Source organism: Oryctolagus cuniculus, chromosome 13 (assembly GCF_964237555.1).
Source record: "Oryctolagus cuniculus chromosome 13, mOryCun1.1, whole genome shotgun sequence".
Classification (NCBI taxonomy): Eukaryota; Metazoa; Chordata; class Mammalia; order Lagomorpha; family Leporidae; genus Oryctolagus; species Oryctolagus cuniculus.
Genome location: NC_091444.1, coordinates 37,332,474 through 37,349,118, shown reverse-complemented (window position 1 = coordinate 37,349,118; position 16,645 = coordinate 37,332,474). Strand labels below are relative to the sequence as shown.

Here is a 16,645-nt window from a genome sequence, read left to right as displayed (position 1 = left end):
CCTGAAGTGCCAGCATCCCATATGGGCGCTGGTTTGAGACCTGGCTGCTCCACTTCTGATCCAGCTCTCTGCTGTGGCCTGGGAAAGCAGTAGAAGATGGCCCAAGTACTTGAGCCCCTGCACCTGTGTGGGAGACCCGGAGGAAGCTCCTGGCTCCTGGCTCCTGGCTTTGGATCAGCACAGCTCCGGCCTTTGCGGCCAACTGGGGAGTGAACCATTGGATGGCAGACCTCTCTCTCTCTCTCTCCTTCTTCCTCTCCTCTCTGTGTAACTCTGACTTTTGAATAAATAAATAATATTTTTTAAAAACTATGCTGAATGTACTTCTTTTAAGATAAATATAAAACTGTGATTATGACCACACCTACCTTCAATAATGAACATCTGCATTTTAAGTATATAAATTTATATTTATATTGTCTTTATAACTGACAGGAATATGTCAGTCTTAGGTAAAAATAAATCATGCTTTAAAATAACTAAAGTAACTGCTGAAATCTATGGAACATGGGCAATCTTGAACTTCCTTTGCTGTCTCTTATTTCTATCTTCTTTAAAGCTCACTTAAGTATTCAATGGCTACTGATTAGCTGGAAACAAAAACCAAAAACCTCACCTCCAACTTAGCTTAAGTATAGTTGTGAGAATATATGGTGAAAGGCTGCAAGGATCAAAATGTGCACTTATGTACATATTTATAAATTCTCCATTTCCACCAAAACCTCTGGCAAAAGAAAATGCCTGACAGACACCTCTGAGGACAATGCCACATGGCAAAGCTGCACATGCACTGTATCTGCTGACAGGTATCCCCTTTAGTAACTGCACCCGTCACTCACCAGGACATTTCTACATGAGCTTCAAAGAAAAACATGTTCCGTGCATGTTTGTGGATCCCTGTTTGTCCCACATCGGCTCCAAACCGCCCTAGAAGCTGGAACAAATCAGACTTTCATCTAACAGCTTCAGTTCCAACTGAAGCTAAAGGAAGCTTTCCTCTTAGAGGCAGTTGATCCCGCCTTCAAGGAGTGAGGACAAAATGATGCTATTTGTTACTTCAGTCAGGAAGAAAGGGATTGCATTATACCAAGGGTCTTCCAAAAAAGGTCATGGAAAATGTCTATGGATTTTGACAAGTTTTGTACCAAAATAAATTTATGTGTTCCATTTTTCTTTAATTTCCTTTTTTTTTTAATTACTGATTTATTTATTTGAAAGGCAGAGTTAGAGAGGGAGAGAGACTGGTTCACTCCTGTAAAAGCCCTAATAGCCTCAGCTGGGCCAGGCCAAAGCCAGGAGCCAGAAGGCTCATCTGAGTCTTCATGTGGGTGACAGGAACCCAAGCACTTGGGGCATCGTCTGCTACTTTCCCAGGCATATTAGCAGGGAGCTGGATCGGAAGTGGAGCAGCCAGAATTCAAATTGCTGCCTACAAGGAATGCTGGTACTGTAGGTGGCAGCTAACTTCCATTCTATTACAATTTCCATGAACTTTCTGGAGTTCCCTAGTACAACACAGTGGGACTGGGGGTCTTGGGTGTCCTTCATTCTTATGTAATTAATTATTTCTCCAAAATGTGCATTCCAAAGCCCAGCAGATCACTAAAAGGACAGCCATTCTGATGTTCACGGAAAGGTGAGGGAAGCAGAGCATGGGAAAGTCATTTTCAAACACATTTTGTCTCGGCCACTTATCAGGGGAAGAGAGGAGGGGCAGTATGAAAGGTCAGAATACCATATGGCTCTGATCCTGTGCAATGCACACCCCAAAAGAAGTATCTAAGAAAATGTTCCCTGTCCCTCTTATTTGTGCAATGGTAAGAAAAATAGTTTAAAGTGTTTGCAATTCTGGAAAGCACAATTGAGTAATTTTAAATGCTTTTAAAATGGTTAAAAAGTAGCTCTGGTTAGAAGAAAAGTCTCTCTGACCCATGAAGTTACATTTGCCTGGTGTAGCTGAAGGTTATAAAGCAAACAGCCCCATGTGTTATATTTTAAAGTTCCACTAAATTATAAAGTACTTACCCTTAAACTCAAGCCTTCCCATGCCAGACTGTTGCTGTGAGCCCTACTCAAAACATGCTCAATGAGAGTATAATATATAGTTTTCTTAATAAGATGTGAATAATCATTAATAAGAGGTCCAAGAAAAGCCCATAAGAAAGCCAGAAAAATCTCATTAAACTTAACTAACTTAAGAGCATGGAATGCTGGAATGAAGTCTACAATCTTCAAGCCAAAACACTCACCAGACACTAATACTGCTCACTGAAATTTCAAGCTTTGGGAAGAGGTCAGGGGTAAGGAGGTGAAAAAAAAAAAAAGTACAATCTGGACCTCAATGTAGAGTTTCATTCTATGAGTTAGGGGAAAATATAACAATCAAACGATATATTTCAGAAAAGCTTTCATGGGGATTGTTTTGTAATGATTCAGGTTTCTGGCAACCCATATGGTAGGCCATGGTTGACAGCTAGACAGCAAAGTTCTAGAACAACACCTAAGAAACTAAGGCCTAAAATGTTTACTATTAACTGGGACAAAAAAAATTATCTGCCCATTAAAGTTCCCTATTAAGCACAAGTGGAAACAAAGACAAAGCACTATTTTTTGTTTAAACTTCTTGAGCACAGGGCGGGAAAATCTTCTATAGTAATGTTATTCTCGGAGATCTGTCATCTTGTTCCTCTCAAGAGCTGGGTGGAAGTCTCCTCCTCGCTGAACGACCCTTTCATTCCCTGTAAAACACACTTCATCCCTTAAAGGGAAACTGTCAATGCCAGGTCAAGGAGTTTGAGGAAATTGGGAGACTTCTGGGCAGAGGAGTGACATAATGAAAGCAGTGTTTGAGGAAAGGGGAGGTGGGCAGGCCTAAGTGACCACAGACACACAAACAGGGTCCAAAGGAATGAATGTGCTAACTGTCCGCCCGTGCTTATTACCAGACACAACAAAACAGTGCTTAGAAGCAGTGCATTGCTTACATTCCTGGAGAAAGCATCACCCTGAATCTCAGAGCCTCGTACTATTCAAATGAGAGAGATTGGAACTAAACCAGCCAACTCAGCAAATTCACATGGAATAAGGCATCATATTGGGTTGTGCACTCTCATTTTATTCTGCCTTATGAATTCAAAAACATACACATGAAGAAAGAAAAATCCCAACTGCTTAATTAGGAATTTAGGATTCATCCACCAATTTAAAAATCTGTCGATTGCTTATAAAAGCCACTTAGGCTCGATTTGCAAATATCCTGGGGGTGGCCAGGGCTGAGCAAACAGAAAGATGATACTGGAGCGAGCTCTCTCAGGCACAGTCTCCTGGCTCGGCCCCATTTCTCCCTTCAAAGGGAATCCAGAAATCAACATAAAAGCAGCTCAGGAGCTCTGGCAGCAGAGGACTGCATGTTTACCTTTTATTCCTTTTTCTCTTACCCAATGAGGCTACCTTATTTTTTTTTTAACATCAGCAACCAATGAATTTAGAATGAAATCTCAAGGACAAGAAGAAATGTCCCCAAAGAAAGACTCAAGCAACAATAATGCAGTAGCATTTTAAAGGAAACAAAGTCTTTGAAACCTTCTCTTATCATCTCAGAAATATCTCACTACATTAAATCAGTGCTCCCTGATTTTCATTATTAAATCATTACATCATAAAGTCAAGCTCTGCATAAGAAGGATTTGATTGCTGCTCAATTATGTTTCTTTTAAGATTTATTTATTTATTTATTTGACAGTTACAGACAGTGAGAAGGAGAGACAGACAGAAAAGTCTTCTGTCTGTTGGTTCACTCCCCAGTTGCCCGCAACCGCCTGAGCTGTGCCAGTTTGAAACCAGGAGCCAGGAGCTTCTTCCGGGTCTCCCATGTGGGTGCAGGGGCCCAAGCACTTGGGCCATCCTTTACTGCTTTCCCAGGCCACAGCAGAGAGCTGGATTGGAAGAGGAGCAGCCAGGATTAGAAACGGCGCCCATATGGGATGCCGGCACCACAGGTGGAGGATTAACCTACTATCTATTCAGTTCACTCAATAATTAATTTTTGAGTGTCTACCAAATACCAGGCACCTAACTAAGCCCTGGAGACATAAAATAGTACAAATAATAGCTTAAGGGGAAGGCTTTTGGCCTAGCAGTTAGAGCTATAGGGTGGGATGCAGGCACCCTGTCCTGGAGAACATGGGTTTAATTCCCAGATCTAGCTCTGGACCCCACACCCTGGGAGGCAGTGGTAATGGCTCAAGGAGTTGAGTTCCAGCTACCCACATGGGAGACCTGGATTGAATTCCTGACTCCTAGCTTTGGCCCTGGCCCAGTCCTAGTCCTTGTGGGCATCTGGGGAGTGAACCAGTGGATGGAGCTCTCTATGTCTCTGTCTCTATTTTCTTCTGTCTCTCTTCCAATCTCTCAAATAAATAAAAAATAAAAATATTAAAATGGTTTAACAAACTTAGGACAATATCTGCCAGTTGAAGTTATTAGAACTATACATACAATGACTGTACTGAAGTAGTTGGATACTTAGTAAATGCTTTGTGATGATTGCACAGCATTCAGAATCTGCTGTCTTGGGACAGCAGCCTTCTTGGACTAAGTAAAGCACATTGTTCTTCAAAGGTTGAATGGGATGAATGTCCTGTGCTGCCTGCTTTGGCCCTTCTGCAGGCAAAGGAAACGCTTGCCTTGCTCCCACACACTGACTGCTGTTTGTGGCTCCTCTCAGCCTCCTGGTCCCCTATTTCAAGCAGCTGGGCCCCTGTCCATTCTTTTTTGAAGATTTATTTATTGGGGCTGGTGTTGTGGCATGGTGGGTAAAGCTGCCACCTGTGACACCAGCATCCCATATGGGTGCTGGTTTATGTTCTGGCTGCTCCATTTCTCACCCAGCTCCCTGCTAATGGCCTGGGAACAGTAGCAGCAGATGACCCAAGTGCTTGGGGCCCTGCACTCATGTGGGTGACATGGATGAAACTCCTGGCTCCTGGCTTCTGCTTGGCCCCACCCTGGCTGTTGTGGCCATCTAGGGAGTGAACCAGCAAATGGAGGGTCTCAGCCTCTCTCTCTCTTTCCCTGGTGGCCATTTTTGACAAGTGAAAAGCCACCTGTTTCTCACGATACTTTCTCTAAGATTCCCTAAGAGTCCATCCCCTTTGGGACTCACATAACCCTCCAAACCCCAAGTTTGGTATTCAGAGTGTGTCATTATTTTGCTCAAATCATTCCTCTCCTGTTAGACTAGAAGCTGCCTAATAGCAGCGAACAGTCTAACTTTTTGGGTTTTTTTTCCCTAAGTTTTGTAAATTTTTCACCCAAAAATATATCTTGAGAAAAACTTTTTATAGTCATTCATTCATTCATCACTTACTAACTTCAGAGTATGCCTCTGATACTTGTTATGTTTTGAACTCCAAAATAACAGTCAGTTGAATATCAGGCTTTTGTTTTAAAAAATGTTATTGTCAATTTTACTGAAAAGGACACAAAACATTACAGCACTCAGAATTCTCTTTTAAATGTTAAGTGCTATAAATTTATTTTTAAATTACACCTAATAATATACTTAATCTGGAAAAAAGTTGCAGGAGATAACAACTGCTTTTTTCCTGGAATTAAGGATGTAACTGATCCATAACCACCTAGTTTTATTAAGCCTTGCTGTATGCCAAACATTTTGCAACATTTCAAGACTTGTTTTTAACCAAAAAAAGAAAAGGAGAAAACTTGAACCATTTCTTTTTTATTCCCTTCACTCTCCAGTATCTGCCAATCAGCAGTAATATAGAAAGAGGGTAGTTAAATAATACATTCACTTAATTCCAAAATATTGTATTAATTAATTTTGTAAAATAAAGAGGACATTGTTTCCTGACATTTATTATTAAGGTAAACAATGACCAAGGCTCACATTCTGAGGTTCATTCACTGTGCAGTGAATTCCATGCAGCACAGCACTCTAAAATCAGCGCCTTTATAATATAGAGAATGTTAAAAATAGAAGTTCTACTATGAAAATTGGCCTTCACTCAGTCTGACCACCAAACTGACTGACATTGGCAAGTAAGCTCAGAACATTTTAAGTTCTACAAACATTAGTCCTTTTTTTTTTTTAAAGTTAATTTGCCCACTTTGAGGAACATAAAAACAAATCTTGGTTTTAGTAAAATCAAGATTAAATCTTATCAGACTTCAAAAACCAACTATCATATTGATTATGTAACTGGTATAAAGCACAAAGGTTCTGAGCCTCGGGTGGGAGAGACCACGTTCGACACTCCTTTTCTTCTTTCAGAAGACGAATCAGTGACCATCTTTCCTACTTGTTTTTTCCTCCAGGCTGATAAGGTAAAGTGTATAATTTATCTCATAGATTTGTTTAAGCCGTGCTTCAGTAATAGCTTCATTTAGGAAACAATGCCAACAGGATTAAGCACAGCAGAAAAAAACAACAACAAAAGAAAGAGAAGAAAATGAATGGAACAAAAATGGAGATGAGAAGGGGGATTAATATTTAATGCCAGGCACTCTGCTAAATGCAAGATAGCCACCATTTCTTCCATTTTTACAGAGATGAAAACTAGACTGAACGAGATTAAATATTTACCTAAAATCACAAAGCTATTAAATGGCACAGGCAGGATTCAAAGGCAGGGTATCAATTCCAAAGCTCATGCTCTCACTGTCTCATGTTGGGCAGTGAGGAAAGGAGAGAGGACAAAAAAAAAAAAGAGTTATAAAGTAACACCAATTACTGCTTACATATCCTTAGAAAAAATTTTGCCTTTACATTTGTATTTTATATCTACTTACAAAAAACCCTGGCAACTATAAGCTTAATAAGCAAACATTTTTGCCTTTAGATCGATCTAAATATGGTGTGCAGTGGCTTTTGCAGGATGTACTAGTGGCTTCCAGAATATTCTCAAAGATATTGAGAATGCTACACAATTTTTTATAATATAATTAAGGCTCAGTGCTTCAGATTTTTTTAAGACAAGGAGTTTGCCGGCGCCGCGGCTCAATAGGCTAATCTTCCGCCTTGCGGCACCGGCACACCAGGTTCTAGTCCCAGTTGGGGCGTCAGATTATGTCCCGGTTGCTCCTCTTCCACCCCAGCTCTCTGCTATGGCCTGGGAGTGCAGTGGAGGATGGCCCAAGTACTTGTGCCCTGCACCCCATGGGAGACCAGGAGAAGCACCTGGCTCCTGCCACTGGATCAGCGCGGTGAGCCGGCTGCGGCGGCCATTGGAGGAAGACCTTTTTCTCTGTCTCTCTCTCTCTCTCACTGTCCACTCTGCCTGTCCAAAAAAAAAAAAAAAAAAAAAAGACAAGGGGTTTTCACTTGTCATTTCTTTATTATGAATTAAAATACAATCAACCAAACCCAGAGAACTAGAAGTATATTGAAGAAAAGGATATTCACTGTCAAATGCTGCTATTTCTCTACAACATAAAAGTTCCATTTGCTGCCATGGAGTTTGAAAAGCCAGGAAAGGTAGCTCTGCCCAGTGAAACTTTCTGCAATGATGGAAATGTTCTTTATCTATGGTGGCCAATGTGGTAGCCACTAGCCACATGTGGCTACTGCCTACTGACAATGTGGCTAGTGTGACCAAAGCACAACATTTTTAATGTTGCTGACTCTACTGAACAGCAAAGATCTAAAGAAGGCAGTTTATTCCTTCTTGCAAAAAAAAAAAAAAAAAAAAAAAAAAAACACAACTGCCGAGCAGTCCTAGAGAAGTAATGATTTACATTAAGAAATAAAGACAAATGATTATTTCACTATTAGTAAGCTTAAATGGGAAGAGGAAAAGTGGATATGGATTTGTAAAATCGAAGACTGCTTCCTTTTTTGCATTAATAGATAAGCTTGGCCTGTGTCTCTGCAAAAACACTGGTATTTTACTTCAGAGAATACAATAGCTTTTCAGAAAATATGATTGAGCTAAGACGACAATTTACCTGTGGTCAGCCCACGCTGAAATCTCAGTGTCTTACCCTGTCTACGTCACTTCCACCCCCCTGACGTGTGGGTTCAGACTTGCAGTTCTCACCTCTGTCTCTATAACCCAACACGTGGTAAGTACTCATGAGATACTTACCATAATAAGTGAACACTCAATCTAGAAGTTCTCTATTCACTGCTCTAAATCTTAGAGAAGCATTTGGGTAAAGCAGAGACTCTGGGATCCGTGCCAAAGCAAGGCTCATGCCATGCTGCTGATGAAATGTTCAAGAGTGATTGTCTAGCTCACGTTTCTTGGCTAAATAAACTAATACAATCACCAGGGCTCAGAAAAGGGGAAAGGACAGGTCACTGGAGGCCAGGTACAATGCAGGAAGATACACTGGGAAATGAGACTCAGAGCTCTACTCTCACGCCCGGATGCTGTACGTAGGTAAAAGGACAAGAGTTCAAGTGGTAGAGTCAATCTCTTTTAGCATCCCAGAGGAATTTTCATTTCTTATATTCTAAGACAAAGAGGTCTCCCAAGGAGAAACAAACAGAAAATCTCTGAGAAGTGAGTCCAAAATTAGAAAACAAAGAACTGAAGGGGAAAGGAAATATAGTTACAAAAATTATACAGTCACAAAGTATAGGGCAGCAGGGGCAATACTTAGTTTACCTTTCAGGGCTAAGCTAACGCCAGGGGGAAGGGTGTCCGCGGTCCCCTATATGCCAAATATGCCTGTAGTCTTAACTCTATGTAGCTCTCATTCTTCCAGTGTGCCACAGGAAACATTCAAAGTGACCATCTGTCTATGAAATCACCTTCAGAGGAATAAAATGCATTTGGCAGGTACCCAAAAACATCAAAAGTTCCCTATCATGATAATGAGTCTGTGGCACTGCCAAGTATCCTCTACGGAGGCCTTTGTTACCATCAAGAGCATTTCTTTGCAACACCAAATTAAAAGGTAAGTACAGTTTAGATTAGAAATCTGGTATGCTATTTTTGGATGTAGAACTCCTTATTAATTGTGCAATAATACCATTACCCTTTCACTTTAATATGGCAATAAGAAGATCCCAAATGAATAACTGAACCAGCACACATGGAACATGACTGACTCCTGGAGAGGTCTTTTCCAGCTTTCTGGAGGATTACGAGCAGATCATTACCATACAGCCTTTTAGACAACTGGACTGCATTAAGGATACAAAATTAGGAAAATCTCTCTCTCTCATGACCACTCTAATGACCCTCTCCCCTGGCAATCTTGCTCTCACTACCCTCTCTTAAATATGCTTTGAATTTTGTAAGCTTTCCCCTTACAACTCTCCTCAACCTTCCTTATTCTATCTCTGGCAGTTCCTTTATTAACTTCTAACCATCCTTTAAGAGCCATTCAAGTTCTGTCCTTCTCGGCTAGAAGGTTCCTAACCTCATTAACTTACAGGGATCCTGCACCAGGATCCTTCCTGCCTCTGAATGAATCGAGTTCTTTATTGACCCTATTACAAAGAATGTCTTCTTTTTGTTATTGTTCTACTTAGATTTTAAGTCTCCGGGTGATTCTGATGATAAGCTAAATTTAGGACTTGCTGGCATAAAATCTGTCTTGAGGTAGGCATTATGGTACAGATTAAGCTACCACTGTGCCACCCACATCCCCAGATTCTAACACAGCTTCTGGCTAATGCCTGGAAAGGCAGTGGATGACGGCCCATGTAGTCGGGTCTGTGCAACCCACGCTGGAGACCTGGATGCAGTTCCGGCCTTCTGACTTTGGCCCTGGCTGCTGTGGACATCTGGGGAGTGAACAAGTGGATGGAAGATCTCCCTCTCTTTGCCTCTCCCCTTCTCTGTGTCACTCTGCCTTTCAAATAAATGAATGACTGGATATATGAATGGATGATGAATGAATTTTAAAAAAGAGAACCTATCTCATGTAGGGAGAGATACCTATCTTTTCAAATTTTTTGGTGTTCAATTAGCCACATTGAGCAATGGGTATGAGATCATGAATCTACAAATGAAAAAGCCTAAAGCTCTAATATTACATGTATTTAATCTATCTAATATTTGGTGATAAATGGAACTAAAACAGGACACAATCAGAAGATTAAAAGAGAATTTCAAAAAGAAAAAAAAATCACACATGGGTGATTGATATAATGAAACTTTTAGAAAGATTCATTAGAGCTTTGACAGTTAACAAAGGATGAAACAGAACCTACTATATTACTGAAAGTGGAGAAAAAGAGTTACGGGAATATGAATAACTGAAGTAAGTGGCAAATGGGCTAGGTAAAATTCTCTCTCCTATTTGGTTAACTTACAGCATAAGTGCTTTATAAATAAACAGAAAACTTTAGGAATAAAAAAAATACCAAACAACTGGGCTCATTTATGACATAGGTGCAAATGGCAATAAGAACTGAAAGCCCCTCAGTCTCTGATGTCTACACTTTTACTCTAATGCTATCAACCTATAAGACAGCCTTTAAAGTAACGGAAGACCACAATACACCTTAAACATTAAATGAATAACACTACATTATATATTGCTGTTATCAATAAAAAAGCTTTATAAAACATTTATACAATAAGACACAATGTAAGAAAATAAAAAGATTTATAGAGTTAAAGTGTCTGGAAGAGATCAGCTCTATGACCTATGGTGTGGGTAGAATAATTAATAAAAAGCAGTGAAGCATCATACAACATCCTCATTTTCTGAATTTCTTATTGAGGACGTCCTACATAGACTCCCCTAAACTGCCCTGCTCTCCTGTACACAGTATCTCTATCCATGTCCACATCTGTGTTTGTGGACTGCGTATACAGGTAGGGAAAGGGAGTTACAGCATCTGGTTTAGTGCCTCGCCCATGGCATAATTTTTAAGGGACCTCAATCTTTCACTGTTATTGCTACTCTGCAGTCCCATCTGGAAACTCAGTGCCTCACTTCTGTTTACTTAGTACCTTTTTCCAGTCCTCCTCATTTTAATGAATGGCATTGTCATCTACTCAGCCAGTTGCTCAAGCCAGGAAACTGAAAGTCAGTTGCGATCCAATACAGCCTCTCACGCTTGCCAGCTACCAGATCGAACTATTTACCAAATCCAGTAGATTCTACTCCCTAAATCCCTCAAAAAGATTTTATTTCTAAATCCTGGTCCACATCACCATCATTTCTCACTTGAATTCCTGCAAAAAACCTTTTCATAGTCTTTCTATCTACAACAGTCCTGACCCAGTCCAATCAACTCTCTACAATGCAAATGATGGACTTTTCTTTTCTAAGATTTATTTATTTTATTTGAAAGGTAGAGTTACAGAGAGGCAGAGGCAAAGGCAGAGAGAGCGAGAAAGAGGCCTTCCATCCGCTATTCCACTCCCCAGATGGCCGCAACGGCCGGAGCTGGGTGGATCTGAAGCCAGGAGCTTCTTCCAGGTCTCTTATGTGGGTGCAAGGGCCCAAGCACTTGGGCCATCTTCCACTGCTTTCCCATGCACATTAACAAGGAGCCAGATCAAATGTGGAGCAGCTGGGACTCAAACTGGCACTCATATGGGATGCCGACTGCCCGCTACACCATAGCGCTGGCTGGCCCCAGATAGTGGACCTTTCGAAAATGTAAATTTTTTTAAAGATTTATTTATTTATTTGAAAGTCAGAGTTATACAGAGAGAGGAAAGGCAGAGAGAGAGAGAGAGAGAAAGAGGGAGAGGGAGGGGGAGGGAGGGAGGGGGAGGGAGGGAGGGGGAGAGAGAGAGAGAGAGAGAGAGGTCTTCCATCCGCTGGTTCACTCCCCAATTGGCCACAATGGCTGGAGCTGTGCCAATCCGAAGCCAGGAGCCAGGTGCTTCTTCTGGGTCTCCCACATGGGTGCAGGGGCCCAAGGACTTGGGCCATCCTCCATTGCCCTCCCAGGCCATAGCAGAGAGCTGGATCGAAGTGGAGCAGCCAGAACCAGAAATGGCACCCATATGGGATGCTGGCGCTTCAGGCCAGGGTTTTTTTTTTTTTTTTTTTTTTTAAGATTTATTTTTTTATTTGAAAGTCAGAGTTACAAGAGAGAGAAGGAGAGGCAGAGAGAGAGAAAGGTCTTCCATCTGCTGGTTCACTCCCCAATTGGCCACAACAGCCAGAGATGCGCTGATCTGAAGCCAGGAGCCAGGAGCTTCTTCTGGGACTCCCATGCGGGTGCAGGGGCCCAAGGACCTGGGCCATCTTCTACTGCTTTCCCAGGCCATTAGTAGAGAACTGGATCGGAAGTGGAAAAGCCAAGACTCGAACCGGCAGCCACATGGGATGCTGGCACTGCAGGCGGCAGCTCTACCCACTCTGCCACAGCACTGGCCCCTAAAATATAAATCTTACAATGTTTCTTTTCTGTTCAAAAATCTGTAATACTGCATCCATTATTATGGCTAGTCTCAAAAATAAGCAAATTTAATAAAATAAGAAGTGTTGGCAAGGATGTGAAATACCAGAAATTGCAGGTACAGGTAAGAATGTAAATGGTGCAGCCACTATAGAAAACAGCATCGCAGTTCCTCAAAATGAAAAACAGAATTGCCATATGATCCCACTTCTGGTCTAAGCATTCCCCACAAAATTGAAGGTCAGGACTCAAATAGATATTTGCTACCCATGTTCACAGCAGAATTATTCCCAATAGCCAAAAGGCAGAAGTATCCATCAAGGGATGAATGGATTTTATTTACATATATATATATATATATATATATATATATATATATAGTATTATTCAGCCTTACCAATGAAGGACATTCTGATATATTAAATGACATGGCCTGGCCGGCGCCACGGCTCAATAGGCTAATCCTCCACCTTGCGGCGCCGGCACACCAGGTTCTAGTCCTGGTCGGAGCACCGGATTCTGTCCTGGTTGCCCCTCTTCCAGGCCAGCTCTCTGCTGTGGCCAGGGAGTGCAGTGGAGGATGGCCCAAGTGCTTGGGCCCTGCACCCCATGGGAGACCAGGAGAAGCACCTGGCTCCTGGCTTCAGATCGGTGTGGTGTACCGGCCGCGGCGGCCATTGGAGGGTGAACCAACGGTAAAGGAAGACCTTTCTCTCTGTCTCTCTCTCTCACTGTCCACTCTGTCTGTTAAAAAAAAAAAAAATGACATGGCTGAATGTTGAAGAGATTAAGTAAAGTAAGTCAGCTGCTCAAGAACACAGCCTATATGATTCCACTTACATGCGGTTCCTAGAACAGTCAAACTCAAGGAGACAGAAAGTAGAATGGTGGTTACCAGAAGCTGGGAGAGGAGAGGATGCAGGAAGGAAGTTTCAGTCTGGGAAGATAATAAACGTTCTGGACATAAGTGATAGTGATGATGACTATAACAATATGAATGTACTTAATTCCACTAAACTCTATACTTAAAAATCATAAATTTTATGTTACACATATTTTACCACAATAAAAAAATTACATGCACACACAAAAACCTGTAATGGCTCCCTAGTGGTATCAAGGTAAAGTCTAGAAAATTCCTTAATGTGGCCTACAATGCCCCTTGAGATTTGGTTCCATCCTATCTCTGTTCTTGCCATTACACTCTCCCCCACCAAGGTCTAGCTGTACTGAACTATGCTGGAGGTGGGCTTACAATGCCTCTTAAGTCTCTGCATAAACTGCTCCCACTATCTGTAAGACAACCCCCCTCCTCTTCTCCCCACTTGTGGCGTCTATTCACCTTCAGCCCTGTGTATTCCTTTCTGGTAGTATTATCACAATATTGTAGCTGCCTGTTTGCTTTACTGTTTTCCCTTCTTACAAGCTTTTATCTTGACAAAAAGTCTCAACTTGTTTGGAATCACATGCTACGTGGCACATATAGGTAGTCAGTGGATATTACTGATTATATAAATAGATGAATTTACCAAACAGGAATGTAATTCTTGAAGCACAATGAAGTATGTCATATATACAAGTGCATATATATCATTACATTGCATCTTTAAGTTTCCATGTTTGCAGCAATTAATCCAAACTCTCAATATTCTTGAGATCAAATTCTGAACATGAAAACTTTCCTTCATTCTAGTCTACTTTCTTCCACAACTTTTCTTGATTGACACTATGATCTTCAAAAAAATCATAAAAAATGCACACTATGAAAAAATGATGCATAGATTTCAAATTTTTACACCAAAACAAACATCTTTTAACTTTTTTCCTTGAAGTTTTTGAAGTACCCGTGTATAAAAATTTTTATCAGCCGTTTCAAATTAAATAATGAAAAGTGTTTTTATTTCTCCCATAACTTAAAAAATGTGAACATCTGTAATTCAGCCACAGCCTTTACTTCCTTGGGTCTCATTTCCCTTTCAAACAACATATTCTCGTTCCAGAAGGCAGCTTTAGCCTCTCATCATCCAAGGACACATCCCACAGGGAAAAGTATGTGAACCAGGGTTTACACACACACTAGGAAGTAAGTTCACCATGACTGCTCAGGTTCCAGTGCCGACAATGTACAGGCACGCCTATTGGTTTGTTTTTAATGCCATCCTATTAAAGCAGACACAGAGTTCTCATTCCTTTCGAGTTGGGTCACTGAGAAATACTTAGTAAAAATCCTGAAAATCTTGGCACAACGTGCCATACTGAAAGAACTAGTAATTTGCTCACGTTTCATCCTTTTTGACTTTTACAACGAGAAATCAACTTCAAAATGCAGGACTCTGAGTCTTCTCTTGTACTCTGCAACCATGTAATTCATGACTCAAAAACACCAATAATTATGATTATATAAGCTTTTTTATAATTTTTAAAAATATTTTATTTATTTGAGAGATAGAGTTACAGACAGTGAGAGGGAGAGACAGAGAGAAAGGTCTTCCTTCACTCCCCAAATGGCGTCAACGGCCGGAGCTGTGCTGATCCGAAGCCAGGAGCTTCTTCCGGGTCCCCCACACGGGTGCAGGGGCCCAAAGACTTGGGCCATCTTCCACTGCTTTCCCAGGCCATAGCAGAGAGCTGGACTGGAAGAGGAGCAGCCGGGACTAGATCCGGCATCCATATGGGATGCTGGCGCTTCAGGCCAGGGCTTTAACCAACTGTGCCACAGCACCGGCCCCATATCTAAGCTTTTCTTTTTTTTTGCCAGACAGAGTTAGACAGTGAGAGAGAGAGACAGAAAGAAAGGTCTTCCTTTTTTCGTTGGTTCACTCCCCAGACGGCCGCTACTGCCGGCATTACACCGATCTGAAGCCAGGAGCTAGGTGCTTCCTCCTGGTCTCCCATGTGGGTGCAGGTGCCAAACACTTGGGCCATCCTCTGCTGCCCTCCCAGGCCACAGCAGAGAGCTGGACTGGAAGAGGACCAGCCAGGACTAGTACCTGGCACCCCAACTGGGACTAGAACCCGGGGTGCCAGTGCTGCAGGTGGATGATTAGCCTAGTGAGCCACGGCGCCGGCCCACATATAAGCTTTTTTTTTTTTTTTTTTGACAGGCAGAGTGGGCAGTGAGAGAGAGAGAGACAGAGAGAAAGGTCTTCCTTTTCCATTGGTTCACTCCCCAGTTGGCCACAATGGATCTGAAGGCAGGAGCCAAGTGCTTCTCCTGGTCTCCCATGCGGGTGCAGGGCCCAAGCACTTGGGCCATCCTTCAATGCACTCCCAGGCCATAGCAGAGAGCTGGCCTGGAAGAGGAGCAACCGGGACAGAATCCGGTGCCCGACCGGGACTAGAACCCGGTGTGCCGGCACCGCAGGCGGAGGATTAGCCTAGTGAGCCGCGGCACCGGCCACATATAAGATTTTTTTTAAAATTTTTTGACAGGCAGAGTGGACAGTGAGAGAGAGAGAGACAGAGAGAAAGGTCTTCCTTTGCCGTTAGTTCACCCTCCAATGGCCGCCGTGGCCGGTGTGCTGCGGCCAGCGCACCACGCTGATCCGATGGCAGGAGCCAGGTACTTATCCTGGTCTCCCATGGGGTGCAGGGCCCAAGCACTTGGGCCATCCTCCACTGCACTCCCTGGCCACAGCAGAGAGCTGGCCTGGAAGAGGGGCAACTGGGACAGAATCTGGCGCCCCGACCGGGACTAGAACCCGGTGTGCTGGCGCTGCAAGGCGGAGGATTAGCCTAGTGAGCCGCGGCGCTGGCCATATATAGCTTTCACAATCAACTATTTCCACACTTTAATTCAGGATGCAGCTCAATGTTGTCAGGGAAATCTTGTAAGAATGACTCTGCTGAACTCAGGGAACTTATCAGAATTCTATGACTCGGCGGCTCTCGAGTCCAACCTGGCAAATGTATTCAGAAACTACAGAAAGCCTGCAGAGGATCCCTCTCTCTCCTCCTATCTTCTCTTTTCCCTTTTTACCATCTTTTTCTTCTTCTCTTAAAAGAGTAAAATCATATTACCTTTACAATGTTCCAAACCTGCTAAAATTAAAAAATGTTTATCACTTAATCTCTTTCTGGATCTGACTCTAATCTAAAGTATATTTGGTAAGGGTGTATAATGGATTACTACTCAGCAATAAAACAAAAGTTCCACAACAGTGAGATGAGTCTCAATAACATTATGCTAAGCCCAAACTGCCAGACACAAGAGAGCTCAGATTATGTGATCCCATTTACAGGAAGTTCCAGGAGCAAGTAAAACAAATGTACAGCAATAAAACTCAGCACAGTGACTGCTTCTGG

At 42.2% G+C, this 16,645-nt stretch overlaps 1 protein-coding gene across 43 annotated transcripts in view; it reads right to left on the bottom strand.

The window, feature by feature from the left end:
• DISP1 (dispatched RND transporter family member 1) overlaps positions 1-16,645 on the bottom strand; it is a 195,130-nt gene that overhangs the window by 50,584 nt on the left and 127,901 nt on the right. The window lies entirely within an intron of this gene.